The 21,768-nt window shown below is 40.2% G+C and overlaps 1 protein-coding gene across 1 annotated transcript in view; it reads right to left on the minus strand.

The window, feature by feature from the left end:
* LOC145990761 (LIRP-like) overlaps window positions 1-21,258 on the minus strand; it is a 33,783-nt gene extending 12,525 nt beyond the window's left edge. The window contains exon 1 of the mRNA XM_083126273.1: window positions 21,199-21,258. The gene's annotated coding sequence lies outside the window, so the exon portion shown is untranslated. The remainder of the gene's footprint in view (window positions 1-21,198) is intronic.
* Window positions 21,259-21,768: the final 510 nt, after the last annotated feature.

Raw genomic sequence — 21,768 nt, forward strand, 5'->3', positions numbered from 1 at the left:
CTAGAGTAGGGATTACATCGAGTGCGTTTTAGGCGATCAGAATTAGATATGAAAGACAATGTCGGACAAATGGACACCGTGGCTACTTTGATATCATGTCACATTTCTGTCTAGATTTCTGATGGTATTTTCACTAATTGCTGTTCAGTCTCGCCAATGGCGAGTCGCATTTCTTCGTTGAGCTCTTTTATGGGTGTTGTCCGATTGGCCTCCACCAGTGACGTGCACTGAGAAGTAGCTAGTCTAGCAGAGATAGATGAATCAATCTCACATCTCTATTTATTTTCAAATCACAATATGTATTATCTTGTTAAAGCCACAGTTCATATGTAACACTTTTTCACGCGCTTCTCCTCCCTCGGTGCGATCCGCGGGTAAAGCTGGCCTAGCTCGCTCTTCCTCCGCCTCACCAGTTCTAGGTAGAGACAGCCGTCCAAAGGGAAAGGTAAGATTTCTGCCTCTACCTCCCTTGCCCCTTCGCCCCCAACTGCAATGATTGAAAGCCCGTGCTTTCAGGTCCCCCAGTCTATCTCCTATAGGACAGATAGGGGATTGGTTTCCCTTCGATTCCTTTGTAAATCCTCTAATGAACTCAGGGGGAAATGTCTGCAGTACTTATGTTCTCTGTATTTACACAACCTTTTAAACGTTGTACAATATGTATGTATAATATGCGATGTAGTTTAATTATTTATGAAATGGGAAAGTGTTATGTGCAGAAAATAATGTTATGCTTTCTTCTTCTTTTTTCAAATATGGAATATATAATGATTAAATTACAAATATGTGCTCAGGCTCTCTTTCACTCTCGTTTTAGGAGTGTTTTATTTAAATATACTAATCTCTTGTACTCTAACAGTCATAAATACGGATGTATTTATTTGGACAAGAGAACGCGCGTTCATATTGTTGTTGGTTTGGCTTATTTTACTTCGCTTTTCTGCCACATTTGATTATCACGAAAATGAGGACGAGTGATGATATGATGAAATTGATGAAGTGACCTCGATACGAACAATATAGGTCAGGATTCGAACCCGTGAAGAGCAGTGAATAATGAAATAATTTGAAATGAAAAATGTATCTCAGAACTCAAAAAGCCAAATGAATATTATTGAAGAAACTACAAAAAAGTGTGTTTTGTTACCCGTTTTGTTTCTGTGCATAAAGTGGACTTAAAACACCAAATCATCCAACCGTGAGGGAGTTCCGGTTCGAACCTCGACCTGGGCATGGGTGTTCTTTGTGTTTGTTCCTTCATTAATTTTATCGTATCATCTTCGCAATTAACCAAATGTGACAAAAAAGCGATACTAAGTAACAAAAATGATATCAAATCATTGATTGATTGCTTGATTTGGTTTATTTTACTCAGTTTTTTCCCGTAACTTTTGGCTAATCGCGAAGATGATACGATAAAATTGATGAAGGGACACACACAAATAATACCCATGGCCAAACCGAGATTCGAACCCAGGATCTCTGGCTTAGTAGTCAAATCAAATCTTTTTTTTTATTTTCGAATGGGGTGGGGATTACGTGTACTTCTTTTTAGTACTCATTCATCATTTTGCAATCTTTTCCTGTTATTGACATCCTTTTTTTAGAAATACTGAGCCCTAAAGGGGGGAGGGGCATGACACCCCCATTGAGCACGCCACTGATTGCTACCCCAAGTGTCGACGTCACTGCACGTCACTGCCTCCATCTTACCTTGCACGTAGAGCCCGCGTAAACAACCTGGCGTTATCAAATTGTGCAGTATTTTGTTTTCTCTGCTGGGAGCTCATGCAGACCGAAATAATCACGTATTTGGTGAAACGTGGTTTTCATAAAACAATAATTACCTGGAAAAGTTTCCACAGTACGCACACGTTTAGTCAATGTGTGTCGCATCATTACAGTTGATGAATCCTATATCGAAACGGTGTTGGCACATAGCAACCATAACCTGAAAACACCCTATACATATCGCATCCATCATTAACAAATCATACATAATAATTGCTGTGAGTAATTAGTCTAAATCTGATGCAAATTTTAGAGAAACATTTTTACTACCAACGGAGAGTGGAAGAAATTATTGACTACATATATTGCAAATCGACAGTAATATTAACATAAGAGACCACCAATATTTTCGTAAGTATTGCAGCGTTTATTCTTTCCCGGTTTATTTTCGTTTTGGTCGTTTCATGCCCTCTTGTTCCGGCGACAAACCCCCAGCTATGATCTGTGTTATTGTTGGTAAAAATATTTTAAATAGCAGAACATTTTTGTTGCCCCCCACCTATTACTCTGCCTCCCCCCACCCCATGGAACATATTCTAGTGTCGCCACTGATCCACACCAATCCATATAGTCAAAAGCAATGATTGAAGCACCGATACAATTCTCTTCGAATCAGATCTCGGGAACTACAGTAGCTGGAAACATGTAACGTGGAACTCCAGACATGTCTCTCTGTGATCAAATTATGTCATAGGCCATTTGCATTGGAACATCTGCATGTGCACCAATTTTAGCAACCGTGGAAAAGTCTGCGGTCTTCTTGAGTTTGCGACTCGACATAAACTCCATTGTTCTTCGCCTTGTTTCGGTCTGCTGTGATGTCATTGAATTTAATGACAGTGTCTGGATCCCACATTAAGCAAAACGAGACATGTATGGGCGTTCTGTGATCACAGTTTATCAACAGTTGCCTTCAAGTTTAGCGAAAGCGTCGCTGATAAACGCAAGCAACACCAACAATGTGTCATTTAACTCTCTGGCAGTAGGGTCAGCACAGTTATGATAAGGAGCAATGGAATTTCGTTAGGGTCTTCCATACTCTAATGATTGTAAAACGGAGGTAATGCCGTCTTTTGTTGCATCTTGAGTTCTTCATCTTCTTTTGAGGGAAACTTTTCTGAGAGAAGAAAGTATATCTTCCATCTTTAGTTGTTAGCGCGTCTGACTACCGTGCGAGGGACACGGGTTCGATCCGGGTTGGGGAGAACCTGGATTTCTTCCATCTGTTCAAGCGGCTTCGGCGCCCACCCAGCGTCGTATAAAGTGGGTACCTGGAGGAAACTCTGGGGAATAATGGCGGCCAGGGGCGTGGTGCTGATCACATCACCCCCACCTTCTGATGTGATTAAGAAAGTGTGGGGCTCTAACTCCACACCCCCTATACGCCTTCATGGCGTGGTGCAAAGCACAGGGGAGCACTTTACTTTTTATATCCTCCCATTTGGCGTCCCAATGAACACTAAAACACTCTTAAAACTTGCTTCTCTTGTAAATTGATGCAAAAATGTATGTATGTATGTATGTATGTATATATACACACGCACACGCACACGCACGCACAAACACACACAAACACACACACACACACACACACACACTACATACACAATAGTTTACATATATAAATATATGTAATATCTGCCTTTCTTGAATAATTTGGGGGCAGAGAGTGCCTTCCCCCCCCCTTCCCAATAAAGGCGGTGCCTGTGATAAAGATTGCATTAATAATGATAATGTAAACATTTAAATCCACACGGAAATCTGAGTAGCAATATTGGCACTTTCTTCAACCAATATTTTTGACACTTTTTTTGGACTTCACGTTCTTTTGCATGTGGTAGAGTGGGATGCATAAGTATTACCAAGCAAATTGTTGATCACTATTCGGTTTGTTTTACTCATCGAGAGCTTCAAGAATTGTAACGCAACGTCAAACAAGCTACTTGTAACATCTGTTCTAATACACATAAGAATACATTCATTAAGAACACGTACGATGCAAGTGAGAAACTACTGAAAATACTCATAGGCAAATTTGTCGATCATTATTTGAGCATTCCACAGTACAGACACCTCACTTCGTAGTGCCGCAATTCGCTTCTTTATACAGCATCAGGCACGTATCCAGAGGGGGGGCTCAGCGGGCTCGAGCCCCCTCCGAAATTTTTCGATTTACACTAGATAAAATGAGGTTTTTGGCTTGTGTGTGTGAAATAAAATATTGTGATTATAATTTAAGTAGAAATATAATTATCGAGGAAAGGCGAAGAATGTTCTAGAACCCTGAAGGATAACCCTGTTTTTGATAATATTGTATGTAAACTTTTCTTGCTCTTTCGGTGTTGTCGCAACGAACTTGAGCATTATTTAAAGATTTGTCAGCATTTGGAAGTTGCACAACAAAGCACTGTTGAAGGTAGCGCCATGAGTCGGGCGATTCGTTGCATTACTAAAAAAAAAAAAAAAAAAAAAAAAAAAGTGCGGAACATTCCAGAATATAATATGGATATAAATACGCGGATTCAATTTCACAGTTGGTCTGTACAACAGAATAATTCAATAAGACTTCACGAGTAAGTGTGACAGTCGATTAGTGATCAGTCAGTGTCCATTGACAGTTTTATAAGATGTAGAGATTCGGGGGGCAGGAGGGGGGGGGGAAGAGGACTAGTGACATATTTTCCTGGAAAGTGCTGAAGTCTACCACTATTAGTACAAGTTCGGGTCCAAAACTGAAGACATTGCCGACAGTGTAGACGCACTAGTTTCGGGTCATTAGCCGAAGAGATCGAAGGTCTCTATAAAGTAAATATTTCAGCAGTAATGGGCATTGGAGAATCATTTTTTTTTTTTAAGGAAAAGCTGCACAGATCGACTGAAAATCAAAGTTTTGAGTGGACGATTTATTAGTGACCGGACCAAGTTTCGTGTATGCAGTCCGAGAGTTTCGTGGGTTAAAAAAGCACTTTTAAGTCAACTGTTTTGGAAAAACACTCAAACACTAACTACCACAAAGGGGCAGCCATGAAGGCCGAAAATTTTATGAATGTCGTGAAGATAAAGCAAGAAGATATTGCATATGTGGAAATTTTAGCGGAAAAGGCAATCTCGACCATGACTCCAAAACCAGGGTCTCTGGCATATACCGTGCCATTTTTTGTTCTACCAAGTGAGCTACCGAGTCACCCTTGGCTTCGCTTGATATTTTGCTGTCTCTGTAGAGCAATGGCACGGTATGCCTGGTGGAGTCAGCATTTTCCGCTAAACTTTCTGCATAGCACATCTCTTGTGTATGCCCAACCGTAAGATGTTGCCTGTTTAATTAACAAGCACGGAAAAAGGAGATAGAATAAAACTAAGAGACATTCCCACCGGTTGACAAGATATTTTTCTTCTGTGGTCAACACGAGCTGCCGTTTCAAGGTGACAATGAGATTGACCCACCAGGTTTCACACCGAAGCTACAAGCTATACGTGTCGCTTGAGGATTTCACAAATCGAACACAGGCCTGTCGTGCCGCTACGGTGTGAAAAGTTTCTGTTGATTGGGTCACTCATTGCAAACGACGTGTGTGTGTGCCTTCGGTCTGAATTCTTCCTAAATCTTGAAGATCCAAGTCACAAGGATGGAAAATTAGGATTTTTGTTAAGGTTACGTTTCGAAGGCAGGCGACAACACCATAAAGGATCATATCCAAACCTGGGAGAACACTTCGAATGGATTGTCCATAACAGCTTCGTGAAGAGGACACACATACTCATACTGAGACCGTTTCGACACAAATACAACGTACGTACATTGCAACAGAGGACTCGAGTGATAAAAAATGTCCCGATATCACGTTCTGAAAGAAGAAAAAAACAGCAGCTTAAACAGTGGCAGATTTAGGAGACAGTTGCTCTCCATTTTTGGCCCCGCACTATGGCTTTTTAATAGTAACCTTTGTCTACCAAGAGAAAGTAAAACGGACATTGGACATACATGCTGGATAAAGAAGAGAATTGCCGCTCTAAATTAAGCAAGTGTACCCGGTGAGGCTGATAAATTAAGTTTAACTAATAAAACATCATCCAACTATTCCAGTCAGAATCATCTACTTTTGAGGTGTTCGATTCAGAGCAAGAACGGGAAAGTTACCTGAAAAGAGATATTTGATCATAATCTAAAGAGGATATTTATAGTTCATATACCTGGTAACATTGGCTAAACGTTTAATTTAGTTTTGACATTATCTTATTTTTACGAATTATCATTGTTTTTCTGTATTGTATTACAACCCAAGAAACAGCAGCCAACAAAAGTAAACATTAACAGCCATTTGTTTATAAATTAATCCGAATTTCTGTAAGAATTTTGTATTTTACAGTAATCGGAGTGTGTGTTTATCGCCTTATACGACACATTGTGTTTATAATTACATAACGATAATTAAGTAAAACTGAAGCATACTTGCAACTTTGGGTATTTGCTATTTATATATTATATCAACATTGTCGCCGACCTCCGAGACAGAGTGGCCTGCGATTCGCTCTATTAAGCCAGATGTGCATCACACATTTCATCAGCTCATCATTCACCCTAATCGTCTCAATTAATAGGAAGACGGGTCAAAAAAGTAAAAACCGAGGCAGGAAGAAAACTAACACATACTCAGGCATCGTACCTTATTCTCTGCGAATATTGCAGTGGCGTCTGCACCAGGTGGGCAAGGGTTGGCTCTAGCCTACCGTAAAATAGTATTTGCCCACACAAATAGATAAGATTTTTGAAAATCACATGTGGTTGAGTTTAATTCCCAAAAAAGCAGGACAAGAAAGAGGTTAAAGGAAAGAGGTACTAAGTTGTAGAGAGCAACAGACGAAGAGAGAAAAAGGAGAGAGAAGAGAGTTAAAAAGGAACATAGAAAGATAGAAGAAAAGAAGGGAGACAGAGAGAAATAAATATAATGAAAAGCAGAGGGAGAAAGACGGTAGCAGGGAAAGAAAGAAAAATATGTAAACAGAGGGAGAAAGATATATAAGGAGCAGAAGAAAGAAGAAATGGAATCTTAGTAGTCAACAATCTATGACAACAGTGACAGACCACACCTGAAAATATTTCGTTCACCCTGTAGCCATGGGCGTCCAGAAAGGGAGGGCAAGGCCCCCATGGAAAATGAATATTACACATATAACTCCACTTCAATCGCTGTAATTTATGTTATTATAAGGTCGTTGCAGGAACATGGTCACTTCAAACTGTAGGAGCGTTTTTTGAGGGAGTGCCTCGTTTGGGAAAAATACCTTGCTTGCTCCTCCATGGAAAATAATCTGTGGACGTCCATGCCTGGAGCCCACACGAATAATAAAAGTCTCGGAGGACGCCACTGAATATGTGTCCTACATTTTTGAACCAGAGGTAAAATTCATGCGTCTGTCAAACAGGAAATAAAATATTATCTGTGGCATTATGCGCAAATGGATGCAAGAGGAAGTTAGATAAGACAGCGCAACCCTTCCGCAATCACCGTGGTTGCATTGACAACAGTTCACTTCGCAATCACATCCTTCGGCGCCAGATAAATATCAAGAGGAAATTCTCGATGCAAACCCCAAATCCTTATCAAACCACTGGAAGATTGTTTTGACTTTCGCTGCTAAATGGTCTCGCTCGATTGATTGACCCTTATCATTGCAATGTAATCTGAGTAGCAAGTTTATACAAGCGAAATGACTGTGCTTCTTTAGATTGTTTTGATGTACTATGTCTAGACAGGCCGATTACTGGTTATTAGCAAGCCGTGAACACATTTTGCTCTAGATTCCAAAGTGCTCCACCGTCAGTCGTAGCAGAATTATTGCCATGCAGTGTGAATTATTATTATTATTATTATTATTATTATTATTATTATTATTATTATTATTATTATTATTATTTATTTTGCTTTTTTGGAGATGAGTATGGGAAATTAGTTGGAAAGCACAAGCACTAAACCAAAGGGGAGGCCCAAAATAAATACATGAATCATCAATATTTCGATTGTATTGAATGGACTAGTATATGGTTCGTATCGTAGGGACTGAAAAAACTTGAGACAAAATTCTCCATTTCGTCACTACGGTGGCCAGTCAGTCACAGGTTCAGATTCTGAAGAGAAGGTGGGTTTGGACGGCTTCCATCTACAAAGAAGCCTCCACTGGAAAATAAATTACTTGAAAAGAACCACATTGTTTTGTAATTTATGAGATATTTGAAATGTAGTACAGGCCTAAACGATATTAGACCAATTAGATAGGAGCCTAATAGTTATATATAATGTTATACCCCCCCCCCCACACACACACACACACACAATGTGGGGGCGCACGATAATAGCCTCCACACACTGGCTCAGTCGGTAACGCGTCTGACTACCATGCTCAAGGTCCCGGGTTCGATCCCCGGCCGGTTCAAATCCGGCAACTTTTCTAACGTTGGAAGCGGCCCCGGTGCCCACCCAGCGTCGAATGACATGAGTACCTGGGGGAAACCCTGGGGGGTAAAGGCGGTCTGGGGCGTGATGCTGATCACATCACCCCCACTCATGACTGGATCAAGAAAGTGTGGGCCGTTACCCCCACACCCCCTATACGCCTTCATGGCGTGGTGCTAAGCACAGGGGAGCACTTTACCTTTTACACACACATACAGGGTGTATTAAAATGCATTTCACAGCTTACAAAATGGATAAATTAGAATTCAGAAAATGTATACAATGCTGTTATGTGCCATAATGTAGCAAAACCCTTCAAGTTTGATGTATATTTCATGAACGTATTTGTATCCAAAATTGCCACTGGTAACGCCATTTATCCCCTTGAGCAGTTGCTGACGTGACGTCCGACGAAGTAGCATCTGCCGCATTTACCAATAGGAGTAACTCATAACCATAACTAGGTAAAACTTGAAATGCTTTGCTAGATTTTGGCACATCACGATGTTGTATATGTTCTCTGAATACATATTTATACCCTGTATAGTATTTACCCTATATAGTAAAGTATTTTTATACACCCTGTATACATGCTTTGGTCAGTCTACAAGACACGTGAGCATGATATCACGTGCGGAGACTGCAGCCAGTATAATCTTCGTTTACGGGCAAACTTATATATAAAAAAAGACCGCGTTCCAGTGTACTCAAAAGTATCCATGTGTTGACACATGAACGGAAAAGTACTGTTTTAAGGCAAGGGGAAGGCTTTTTAAGAGATGATTTGGAAGGAGACACGTTCTTAGACAGTTAATGATACTTCGCCTGACCTCTAACAATAACGTTGTTTTTCTTTTTCGTGGATACAATGGTCGATGGACGATGTTTGTTAAGGCTCCAGTCACGTGTAATGAGTGTGTCTGTAGGAATCTTGTACACGGTTCCTAAATTATCCACGTTATGTAACTAAAAGACACACGAGTAATAATGCTCACTGAACGCGTATTAGGTTATCAAACATGAGGAAATTTCCTGTCCTCTGTTTAACCCGTCTCCAGGGGACTAAAGATTAATATAATGTATGTTCGAAAACACGGATCCTGGGTTTGAAATCCAGGCATAAGTGTCGTTACTTTTGAATTATTTGTGGGACCAATATTTTTGCATACAATACTTTATTTGCGGATTATTTTGGGGACGCGTCCCCTCTGTTCTCCTTCTAACGACACCCATGAGCCCAACTAAGGCACAGACGTTTGTTTTTCTTCTATTCTTGTCAGTCATTCTCGTGACTAGATGATTAACGTAAAAAATGGTTAGGAGAGATACACACAAAATAAATATATCTAATAACAATTCTCATTCGTTACTACATTTTTGCTTAGAATTTCATGGCCGCTGTTTAAAACACATTTGACAAGCACATCGGTGGTTCGGAACCCACTATAAACTATAGCCGGACATGCAAGTGAAAACAAACGGATTTTGATATTCTACGTAACCCTATCCTACACTTTTAATCATCATGCATACTTGTATGTAGCAATTAAAGTAACTGTGACAATTGGTTATGTTTAGTGGAACCACAAAGAAATTATTCTTTGGTGGAACGTTTTTAAAAATTCTCTATTTTCATATTCTCTTAAGTCCGAGAGTTCAATGTTGAAAATATTTCTTGCTTTAACATCTTAGCGTATAACAATGAACATTCGTTAGTGCTGAGTGACATGAAAAGCATAACTTGCAATTTCCTCTATATTCTGAAGGATTGGTGTCGTGTTGAAGAACGCATAGCGTTAGTGGTTCTTGAGGAATTTATTGTAGTATTATTTTTATCTCTTTGGCTTTATGAACAACTAAAGTCATCGGAACATACATACTGTCTAAAAATAAAATTGCGAAATAACAACTATATTGCCCATATTCCATTCTTACAAGTGGATGCATTACAACTTACCAACTGTGCATACGTTTTCAAGGGCAATAATGGATTTGTATTTTTGTTGGTTTTCTGCTACTTTCGACTAATAGCAACCATAAGGATGAGTGATAATGGAGCAACTTTTGGCTAATTGCGAAGATGAGGATGAATGGTGATATGGTGAAATGGATGAAAGGACAATCACAAATGGATAGTACCCGGTGGATGCACAAGTGGTTCGGATCCCACATTAAACTGTAGGTCCAGTCCCGATTAGCCTTACTGTGCATAAAGTGGACTTAAAACACCAAATCAACAACAAGAAATGGATAGCACACATGAGCCCTACAGATGATTATACTGCAGTATAATCATGGCTGTGGGCCCAGACGCCAGAGCCTTGTTAGTCTGTAAAATGTAGTCCAGGATGACCACGTGGAAGGGAGATTGACATTTAGGTGTCTTTTCATAGGGCAGACCCTTACACCCCAGGATGAATGATGATTAGCTGGAATTAATGAAGGGACACTGGCAACGAACATTCATATGTAGACCGAGGGATTCGAAACCGATGACAGATTGAAAATCGAACACTTAGCGCGTTCAGCCACCGAGGCGCCTGAAATAATACAACCGTTGTTTTTACAAGTTATGTTTACAATATTGCTAAGTTTTCAAACCATTACAAAAAAATAAAAAAATATATCAAAATTCTTCATTGCACTCCTCCTTGCATAGGACTTACTTCCTGTTTCCCAAATTGATTACTAATTACTTGGTTAATATCTCAAATTTTCGACATGACCGAAAGACACTTTCGTTCGATTTTGCGTCATGATACGAACACTACATATACACACCCAAAGTCCGTCTTGCCAAAGTCTGCATCAAACTATTCAGTGGACAAGCTAAGCATACAAACGATAATGCAAGCGTCCTTCAAATGTAAACAAAAGCCGAAATACGACACTTCAATGGAATCTACGTATGACAACCCTTCTAACTCAATATTGCACCTCCAGAGGGTAATGTGCAGCAATAAATAATGCGTCTACGGTAATTTAACGGTTAATAAACAGATCCTTACCTTGCATTCTGCAACGTTTCGGCTGGTAGGTGGGTATAAAGCTTCTCTTACACACGCTGTAGTGGTCAGGGAACTCGCGCCTTCTGCTGCATGGCTGCCAACCTCGGGCATATTATCGTGCTCTGTGAGCTTTTATCTGATGTAAACAAGTCTCGGCAGCTGCAGTGCAATTTTTTTTAAGGGAACGTCCCTGGCAATTAAGGGCAATATTAAGGATACGTCCTGCCTTCGCCTGAATAAGCTTTGATTACTACGTTGAATTATTTTTAATTGTACAGGGTGTCCAAAAAGTCACGCAACCGAGATTTTGAACGTACGTACCTTTTGTACAAAAAGCGATAGAGACATGAACCTTGAGTGCACTGGGTATTAACTTTGTTTATGTGAATGTTCTTTAAACATTAAACAAGAAAATTATTTTCTACATGAACGTTCAGTATGGGGGAGAAGCTACTAAGGTGTAAAAAAGAATTTGTACAAAGTGAAAACAAACATGAATAAAATAAAGCTATGGAGTAGCTTGCAATAATTTACTATGTGCATCGATGGTCTCCGTGAGTATTTATCGAAATGATGAAAGAACGATAATTTTTAACGCATTTTATGCATTACAGGACGATTTAAGGGGTTAATTATGACATATTCATATTTTTTTTTTTTTTTTAAATTTCGAGATCTACTGGCAACGTTGGTCGTGGCAGAGGGCAGCACCAAGTGTGCCAGACATCTGGCTATGTTATTCAGTCGATGCCCAGATTAAATAAAATATTTGAAATTTATCGTACATGAGACTAACCTACCTAACCTATCTTTGTGTATTATTTATCGATAAATATGTAGTTCTCTCACTTTTAGTCATTTTTTCTTCCTCGTGGGTTTATTCGGACGAGGATGAAAAATAGATTGATTGGGACAAAACCATACCTTGCTCAGGATTCGAACATGAGACTTCTGACTTCGAAGACCGTTACTCTGACACTCTATCGCGGAGGCCGACGAATTTTCATTACTTACTATGTAACCAGTTATTTTGAACCGGATATTTTCGGGGTTACTTAAAGCTTAGCAATAGGTGATTTGCTCCGGAAATATTCTTTGCTTTAATACCTGTACTCGTAATAGTTATTGGTTACCAATCAATACTGGAGTTACAATTTAAAGTGGCATCGGAACCACCACGGGGATCTAACCCGATATCTCTTGATTGCACGGCGAAGGAGAAAGCAACTACCTTATCGTTGAGGACTATTAAGTGAGCTGTTAAGCATTGATTGATTGATTAATTTAGTGTTTTAAGTCCACTTTATGCACAGTAAGGCTAATTGGGACTGGACCTACAGTTTAAAGTGGGATCCGAACCACTATGTGCCTCCACCGGGTATCGAACCCGGGATCCTTTGATTACAAGGCGATGACGCTACCACTGCGCCATCGGTCAATTTGATATCATGTTACGTTTACGAGGTATTACATTTGTTTAATATAATCATCATCCCTCCTCTTTTTTGCGACACTTATCATATCCCAGTGGTGCTAACTTCATATGCCTTCTGAAAGGAGTTGATATGTTATTGTATTTACACAAATTGACAAAAATTGGATGAAAGCATATGAGTGGATTCAAATATATTCGAATACTAACAGTATAAACGTAGGCGCAAAAAACTGCTTAAAAAGAAATTCTCTGGAAAAAAATGCTTTGTTTAATAATTTCCTTAGAGTACAGATTTGAATCCCGGTCTGGACATGGCTGTTTTCTGTGAGCGTCTTTTCATCAATTCCATCATATCATCACTCATCCTCATCTTCTCGATCACAGAAAAGCGAAGTATAATAAACCAAATTAATCAATCAATCTCGTTTTCGATACGAGACAGAATGGCTCGTGAATGGTCTCATCTCGAAAATGTACAAATAAAATATTTAATCACTTGCAAACACTTTTTTACTTGGAATGAAGCAGTTTCCTTGAACACCAGAGGTGGCGCCAAGGGAGTGTGCAGGGGTGCTTGTATACCTATTAATTTACGTGCACAACATCGCATAGAGTCCTCTCAAAAGAATGACGGAAAATCGGCCACATTTGAGGCACGGAACAAATGAATAAGAGTTCATCTCTAAATCTACTCTTGCCTCGATGTCGCTTTGGTGTGTAACTCCCTTGTCACTTCGGTAGCTTTGAGGCCGAAGCGACGTGTCGCTCGGAAAGGAAGCCTTGCGAACTGAATACGACACAAGCTGAACGAGTCGCTCGGACTGGGCCATTTTCCGAATACTGTTCATCATGTTGCCTCGATCTGTTGTTCGTACATGCGTCACACAGAAGTGACAGACGACAAGCGACACGAAGAATTCACGCCGAAGCGGAAAGCGACGCGAGTATCTTCAGTCTAAAGTAAAACATTCACCGCAAATGAGCGAAAAACAGTCCGATGTGACTCGATGCACGGTACTGAGAAAACGACTCAGTCCGAGCGACACGCAAGCGAGAAGCGTCGTTTCTCTTCGGTTCGTAAGGTTGTATTGATTACTGAGGGTTGGTTTATAAAGAGATACGTTTCGATTATCGCCTGTCGCGTGTCGCTGCGATATGAAAATTGCCTTAGTGCAGGATGGATAATAAGTGGGAGTGGATGGAAGCCAGAAAAACAATGAGGTAAATTCCATAAATTACCTAGATGTCGGTAATCAACATACCGTAATTCAAATATTAACGTCCTTGTGACTAACGAATTTTATTTATTCTCACTATACAGCGATCAAAATGTTTCAATGTTTAAACCACTTTCGGGAATAACATTTTGAGATGTCTCCCACATTTAACTTTTTTCCCCTTTTTTTTTCTTTTAAGGGAATCATATCCTGCATTACTTTTACAGGACGAGACCTGACATACACGAGACGGAACGAACGAATGTTTTCGAGACGAGACGAAAAGAGAGACGGAAAAATGGCAGAGAACATGTGGATTGTATTTTTGTTATTTTACGTTGTTTTTAATTTGATCCGATTAACCGCGACGATGAGGATGAGTGATGATTGGGTAAAATTGATGAAGGACTCGAAATCGGGACCTTCGCTGGAGAGCTCGAAAGTTGACCACTTAGCACGAGAGACATAAGCAAAGTTTGGTTTAAGGCCACTTGATGCTCAGAGAGGCTTATGGGAACAAGCCTTACAGTTTAAGATGGGATTTGAACGACTGTGCAATGTGCCTCCGCTGCGAAACGAACCAGAGTTCCTTCATTACATGATGACTGCGCTAGCCACTAATACTATACACAGAAAGAAAGGCATAAATGGGGAAAAAGGGGAGAAGTTAGGTGTGGCCATGGCCGTAGGCAGGAAAAAAAATGGGGGGGGGGGTTTCATTCATGATTGTTCCCATGTGCGTCGCAAGAAATTTGAATAATAGAAATAATAATAATTATTAAATAATAATAATTAAAATTTCATAATAATGAACTATTTTTCAAATGTATTATTATTATTATTGTCCTTATATCCTTGAAGAGAGTTTTCTACTCGATCCATCAGATGAGTGAATATGCAGCACAACTGTTTTTTCTTGTTTTTTTTTGTACGTACGTTTCATGGAGTGTGTACTGAAATGTACAGTTATTATATTTTGTTATTAAATTTTAGATACCTTCAGGAAAAAGCTTTAAAAGTAAGAGAAACTTTAGTCATAAAGTTTATGCTGTTTGACCATTCACAAAAATTAATTTTTGGAATTTTATAAACTGTGGAACCAGTTATTCTTTGGATTAAATAGTAAAATATAACCTGGTGCTTGTATTGTAACTTCAATTTTCCGATCTAACGCTGTTTTTCTTTGGTTATTCTGTTCGAATACCAACTAACTGGACTTTATTTCCGATATTAACAATAAAACTAACAAGCGTACTGCTATTTTGTAACTTGCAATAAACGATGTCAATTCTGGGAGAGGGGGTTCTTTGGACCAGTTCGATCCCACTTTCCGACGCTCATATTGTTCCTATGCTTACCAAACAGCATTATATGAAACACTATGCACTATACAAGTATGTGTTTTATAGGACCGCATTTAGGTTAAATGTATGTACTATATCGACCGCTGGGTGAAGGATAGTGAATGTAACGCTCTACGAAGCTGGATATCCTAGGTTTGAAATCTTATCAAGGGTTTTTTTTAAAACCATATCGAACAGGGAATTAAAAAATTGGAACGGGAATTTTGGTAAAAAAAAAATAAAACATTCAAATGCTGACCAAGGCAAATTTATTGTATATAAAATATACACTAAAAACGTAACGTTTCCACCCTCTAACAGGGTGTTCTTCAGACAAAGATTCACAATAAATTGAAAGAGATCTTTATTAAAATGGAAACAAGGCTTAACAAGTGTTACCATTGGGAATTTTGGAACAATCACAAGGAAATTTTCAGTATGACACAGGAACAGCACTGGAAAGAGGACAGCAGTGAAAATGAAGGGGTTGAAGGTGAGCTGCAAGAATTAAACCCGTTTCCCTCAAATTTCAGAATTCAAAATGTTTGAAAATTCTAGCTCGATCATTTCTGCATTGTGTCCCTGTTTTATTTTTGTAATACTGAGAATAAATTTTTGAAAATTTCTTACAAATGTTGGTTTCTGAACTTTCATTAATCCAACATGCCAGAAGTTTCGGGGGGGGGGTTTGAACCCTAAACCCCCCTCTAAATACGGCCATGGGTGGGGCCACATACGCTAAAGCAGAGTTTGAAGTACATGAAGACACGTACTTTCCAAATGATAATCATTTCAATAAGGTTGAGAAATGCATCATGAAAATTTCCGGAGCAAAACAAACAACTTTCACTTGTTCAATTCTCTAATAGGGACACGACTCCAGAAAAAGTTACGAAAATAAATACATTATTGTCCTCATGCATGTTCCAACACGCCGGGGCCTTACATTCCATTAACGTTGCCAAACTATGAAACGGTAGTCTAATTTTTCTCACTCGAAATTTGCCCTTCTTTTTCCGTTACTATGCCCGTTCTTCTGCACTCTAATACAGCAATGTCTTATCCTCTTCGCCAGATGTGGTTAGAGACTGAAACACAAATATTAATTTCAGGAAGGAACTTCACTTGCTTCATGTTATGCACGAATCTTACATTTCGAGCAACTAGGAATTTTCCAATTGTCTCAATACCACAGACATCCTTTATATCACGTCAGGATGTTTCTGTCCACCATATTTTATATTTCCATCGCTAATAGTTTCTGAGAAATCGATACGTATAGGTTGGTTTGGATTGTTGACTAGAATGAACAAATAGACGGATCGTTCGGTAGGTGAAGAGATTGGTTGATTGTCACTTTTGGTTTGATTTTTATTTAACGTCGCTGAGGATGAGTGACGATATGATGGAATTGACGAAGTGGCACTTACAAAGAACACACATACCCAGGTCTGGGGATTCGAATAAGGGGCTCCTGGCGTCGTAGTAAGCTGTGATAACCACTCCGGCTTGTCAATTTTGGATAATCGCGAAGATGAGGATGAGTGATCATATGATGAAATGGATGAAGGGTCACTCGTAAAGAACACCTATGTCCAGGCAGGGATTCGAACCCGGGACCCCTGGCGTCGAAGCGTCCTGGACAGGGGAAGATGAATACTGACTGCATCAAGTAGATAATTACAATGAGCAGCATAACTTAGGGGCCTAACTTCTTTCATTTGGGGAGGGGGGTCAGAACATGAACCTCAGGTTCCAGGAGGTTAAAATAAATTTTAATAAACTTAGAAGTTTGCAAATGCCACCCATGCACCCGCAAAGTTACGTCTGTGACTACAAAAGTTTGTATTTTGGTTTCGGACTTATTGCAGCATTAAAAACGTGTCTATTGTTTGACCCCACAGACACCTGACGAAGTCGCGTTAGAATAGCATTTCCCAGGTATTTCCACAAAATTTTGGATCACACTTGCTACTTTCCGTAATACAGTAAAACCTCGTTAATCCGGACCCCGATATGCCGGACTTCGCTTAATCCGGACAGGCAGAAGGCATAAATAAATAAATAAATAAACAGAATGCAAGGTTTTTAATGTGGCTAGAAGTCAACAAGAGAACTTTTCAAAGAAAAGGCAGTCAACCACTGATGAAATTCTGTTTCCAGCAGACTTTGTACTGTACTGTATAGTGTATTTAGGCCTATTCGCTTTAAATACACCATAATAAACGTGTTTTATTGCAATAAACGGAGTTTTAATGCACTTTATACTGTTCTTTAAGGTTATTTCAGTTAATCCGGACTTTCGTTAAACCGGTCAACTTATCCCCCCATTAGTTCGGATTAACGAGGTTGTACTGTATCAAAATACACGTGTACTGTTGCCTCCGACGACCACAGTTCGATTGATTGATTGATTCGGTATCTTAAAATTTTAATTCGTACTTTGCTTTTTTGCCACTCTTGGCTAATCGCGAAGATGAGGATCATTGATGATATGATGAAATTGATGTAGAGACGCTCAGAAAGAATACCCATGCCTATTCCAGGATTCGAACCCAGAACCCTTGGCGTCGTAGCGTGCTGTGCTAACCACTTCGCCATGGAGGCTGGCACGGCCAGCGTTGGTTTATCTTACGTTGAGATATTGGTAGGTCTATAAGCCTACCAAATTTTGTATTAATAACACTTGTAGTTCCTGAGATACCGATAGTTGACAGGATGAACGGTAGACAGACGGACACAGCGTCGCATAAGGGTACTATTTAGTCAATTAAAATCGGGACATATTTTATTTCTATTGTCTAACATTTACAGAAATCTAAGATGCAATTAAACCAATCAAGAAAACAAACGCTGTATCATCTGCATAAGGGCATCTTTTCATAACAATAGTTTCGGACGAGAGTATTATTATATCCTATCCTGGACACAACACTTCCCACAATTGCCCTTGCAAATCTGTTTTTCACATTAGATGAAGCCCTGCCACACAAGGATAGTAGAATTTAACGAAAACAACGAGTGGTCAACACACAGCGTCTGGACTGTACTGCAAACTGGCCATTGAACGTTGGACTCACGTTTCAATCCAGCCAGGGCTTCCCGCGGTGGTTGTGTTTTGGTGGCGTGAGTGAGTAATGGCCCCGAGGGACCTTATCGAGGGAGGTGTAAGGGTGGGGCCGGAGGATCACCACTGCCATTCAGGAAGCGGATGGGGGATGGCATAACCCAACTGCGGGGAGCGCGGCGTGAAAAATGACGCTCGGAATACAGTGAATTGGGGAGAAATTCGATTTCGCACCGCTACCGCTTCTTACAATTGCGGAGCAGGGTTTCCATCGTGTACTTTGTAAATAATCGCACTAGTTCGGAAGAAAATTTTGCGGCGCGAACATGGGCACGCGTAGGGAGGATGAAGGCTTCATCCCCCTTTCACCCTTTCTGTTGTTTTGTATATTCTAGGCCTTGTGCTTCTTTTTCTTGGGTGCCTCCCCGATGGCGCCGTGGTAGCGTCGTCGCCTTGTACTCCAGGGATCCCGGGTTCGATACCCGGTGGAGGCGGATAGTGGTTTGGATCCCACTTTAAACTGTAGGTCCAGTCCCAATTAGCCATACTGTGCATAAAGTGGACTTAAAACACCAAATTAATTAATCTCTCTATGTTTGTCCCGCTTCTATTATCTCTCTCTGTCTCACTTCTGCTTTCCTTTCTCCCTGTGTGTCCTCCTGTTTTCTTTCTCTCTAACGCCCCTGCTTTTGCCCCTCTCTCTGTCTCTGTGTACCTGCCTCGCTTATTTATCTTCCCCTATCTCTCGATGCTTCATCTCCTTTCTTCTCTCCATTTCTATCGATTCTTTCATATCTTATCTCCCTCCTTAAAAACGTTTCTTTCTTATGATGACACGTAAACTTGAAGTGATTATATCGCGCTTGAGATTTCTTGACCCACTCCCACCCTACAAAAAATTTCTGCTGGTGCTCATTGGAGCGGATTTGATGATCATAAACGACTAGCTAATATTTAGGGAACTCACTTTTCTATTTTTTTAAAAAATAGAAGTATCTTTCAGGTTTTGAAGCTATAAAGGTCTTGTGAATGTGAAGGTTGTTGAAATTACTGGGACTTTTAACAAGGCACTGTGCGGCGGGCTCCAATTTGTCACGTCAGGTGTGAATACACGGGAATGATAATGGGGATGTTCGCTCCCCGAACTACCTGGAAACAGGAATGAAAAGGTGAAATATCATTGATAAACCAATGCATTCATTATATGTGTATGCTCTGTCCTGATATTTTGCGAAAAAGAATAAAACATTCCTGGTTGCATTTCTATGGCACGTCCCTATCATATCTTGAGAAGTCGACTCATGACCTCGTCAGCGAAGGTTCTTGGTTAGAGTCCTTGCCTGGGCATGGATGTTTCTTCTGGAATATCCTTTATCTATCTCGTTTAATTTATTATCCTCATAGTGACGTTTAGCTTAAAGAGGCAGAACAGAAAAACAAAGTAACACAATTAAGAGAGTTGCGTTGGTCCAGTTGGTAGCGTGTAGCTATGTGCTGTACGCAACATTCTCAGTGTTCAGTTTCGATTTTTTTAAACACGCCCGGTTCATTTCTTAACTGAGACAGGCAACCTCAATCCGGTGCAGGAATTCTGCAACTGTCTCAACGCTTTTCAGATGAATCCAGACAAAAAACCAAAAGATTGATGTCAGGTGGTCTGGGTGGCCAAGCTACAGGCCCACATCGACCGGTCCATTGATGACCATATTTTCTAATTAGATGCTGTCAGACAGTCACAGCAAAGTGTGCCGATAAACCATCATGCATAAACCACATGAGTGGGTATACTAACAATACATTCATATATTCCCAATTATCTCGAAAATGGTCCATAGCCTATATGGATCCATGTTTACAGATACGATTTTGCTTCTTGCGTACCCGCCCCACTCACAGTTGGGACCATTACTTATGAATCACCCTGTGTGTGTATGTGTGTGTGTGTGTGTGTACATACATACATACATACCTAGGTACATACTGACACTTAAAAATAACAAAAATATGTCTCTTCAGTTCTTTAGTTTTCAAGAAAGGTGGGTAATATTGCTTTTGAAGTGTGTAAGAAAAGTTTAACTGGGAAAGAGCCTAGAGTTTAGAGATTCGAAATCTGAAATGCCCTCATAAGTCGATCGTTTTTTAGCAACTAAACTATCCTGGAAGCTTTCGAGTAAGCGTGAAGCTACGGTTACGGCACCGGGTGCGCAATCACAATACATTCCGAAGATACTACTGTAATATTCATACATGTTGCACGTGTCCCTACAAGATTATCTTCAACGACACATCATGCCTTAAAAATATCGAAGAACGGCAAATTAATTTTGGAAATTTATGAGTTCTTCCTTTAAAAAAGACACTTGCTGTTCGTCGCCATGAATCTCTCTAGCTGTAATTGTTCCTGAGATATCGAGCGTTCATGAGTTGACCGACAGTGACAGACGAACGTTTTCTATAAGATAAATAAGATTAATATACAGTGCCACGAGATAGCATTGGATGAGTCCTTCTGGCGACAGAAAATATTTGTTAATAATTTCGTGTGATATCGGTCTCGTAATCAGGAGATCGCCGGTTGAGAATCCGCGCTCAGTTATTATGATTATGTTTTCTGTATTATTTTACAGTCACTGTGATGATATCTTTAACGAAGACCATGGACCCTCCCTTGCTCCTTTCCTTCCAGCACCCACTCCTACCCGCAAGTCGCGGTTAACGTAATGATACAATGAAGCGACGTTAAACAACAAATCCCGACCACTGACATGATCGAACGAAGCGTTAACAAGCATGCGTACATTAAAACAAGGGGGAAAAGTGACTTGCGAGAATTTACGACAGTGAACGTGTCAAACCAAGCTAACAGACAAATACATGTGACTTACCCTGGGACGGTTTGCGATGTGTCGTTCGTTCCTCGAAGCGTCGCCGGGAATGAATGCGACCACGAGGGATTGCAAGTCTATATAACAAGGCGGAACACTTGACTTCGTACGCGAGCAGACAGCCGGAGATTCGACGTGACGTAAGCACCTTGTGCTCAGTGAACCCGTCCTCATTAGCCATGAATATGCATGCATTCAGGGCTACGATTTTTCCCTCTCCCTCTATAAAATAAAAGTCCTCCACTCCCCCTTAGTTATGCTTGTAAGTGGAACTAGGGAGAATAAGATTTTCTTTCTTGTTTTCAGCTTACACTTTCAACGATACTTCAGCGAGAAAAGCACAGGCATCACACAAGTGACGAACGAAAAGGCAGCAGGAAAACGTAGCGAAAACCTTGGCAAGGGAGCGGTCAGAGTAAAGCACCACGATGCAAGGTCTCACGTTCGAACCGTGGATAATGCTGTATCATTTGAGGACTAAAAGTGGTAAACGTTGTAAGTGCCAAAAGCGAAAGTGTTGGGAAATCGTTTCGTTCCCCACATCAGTCCTCAAGATCGTGCACACTAGTA

Source organism: Lepisma saccharinum, chromosome 1 (assembly GCF_977018435.1).
Source record: "Lepisma saccharinum chromosome 1, izLepSacc3.1, whole genome shotgun sequence".
Taxonomy (NCBI): Eukaryota; Metazoa; Arthropoda; class Insecta; order Zygentoma; family Lepismatidae; genus Lepisma; species Lepisma saccharinum.